Genomic DNA, 1,222 nt, shown 5'->3' on the forward strand with positions numbered 1-1,222 from the left:
ATTCCGCATAGGCCTGAAACCTGATTTTTCCACATCCGACCACTACTAAGCGAGTTATCGGCCGTTTCCTGTTTGACGGGAGACCCGATTATATCCCGTTTATCCACTTTGTTAAAGGACGTATTGCAAAATTTGCTTTGCAGAGGGCGTCTATTTTAATTGGCCTATAACTTTCTTCCGGGTGGTGGCAAATCTTTTAACAGACTATCGCGTGATGAGCTAAAGAAAGTTGGTGTGTGTCAACAATTTGAGGGAGTCCAAGTTATTTTGGGTGTGGTGTCATTATTTCAAGTCGCATTGAAATTTTTTTTATCAAAAACTGACAATCATTCAAAAGGCTTTTTGACGGCAGTTTAATTTTCTGACGCGGCCTATTTGTGATGACGTCATGGAACCAAAAATTTGGTGCGTCGTCCTGTAAAGGCGTCTTTGCTATTTGCCCCGTTACCGCGTTATTCCGGGATCTATCGAAAAACGTTTTTTAACAACAAATGTCGCAAATTTCGCGACGTTTCTGATGAATGACGATGTTTTGCGAGTTTGAATTCCCTTGATTAACCATCGCGTTGGCTCCGCGCCAGTGTTTCGGCTCCTATTGAGAAACTTGTTAAACAAAAAACAAGGGAAATTCAACGGACTTTCTCGGCAAGTTTTTGCTGGGACAATCGGGCGATTGAGTTTTGAGTTATGCGATGGAGAAGCTGGATGAGTGAAGTTTGGAGGGCGTCTTTGTCACGGAGTGTTAGTTTGTGCGCTAACGCTCCTGGTGATGGCCGTATGCAAACACGTGCTGATTTAAAACGCTGGAGAAACCAGTCAGCTTCGCCCAGGAGTTTTTGGTGTTGACGTCGCCCCATCAGTTGTGGAGTTATGCGCTGCAGAAGGTTGATGATTGGATTCTTTTAGGCGTTGTAGTTGTTCGTCTCACTGCGCCCTTATTCGGGGGCGGAGCGAAAATGGGCGTAGCACACGTGTGACGAATTTGCCAGGCATTACGATCCTCGTTGAATTTCAAGAAACAGGGATTCGGGAGGTATGGGCAAAAGAAATGGGGAAACTTCAAGTTGAAAACGGGCTCCAATTGTTGCTTCCGAGCTTGCGCGCTTGGTTGCGCCGCTCCACTTTTTCACCCGAAACCGCATGCAAAACCAGCTTTTCCCGACTTTTTCTAGTTTTTCCTCCGGTCCAGTGTTTTTGGGGTTGCAAACCACTGCCCATGTTA

This window comes from Dendroctonus ponderosae, unplaced genomic scaffold, assembly GCF_020466585.1.
Source record: "Dendroctonus ponderosae isolate FM_Combo_2020 unplaced genomic scaffold, Dpon_F_20191213v2 Dpon_F_20191213_5, whole genome shotgun sequence".
Classification (NCBI taxonomy): Eukaryota; Metazoa; Arthropoda; class Insecta; order Coleoptera; family Curculionidae; genus Dendroctonus; species Dendroctonus ponderosae.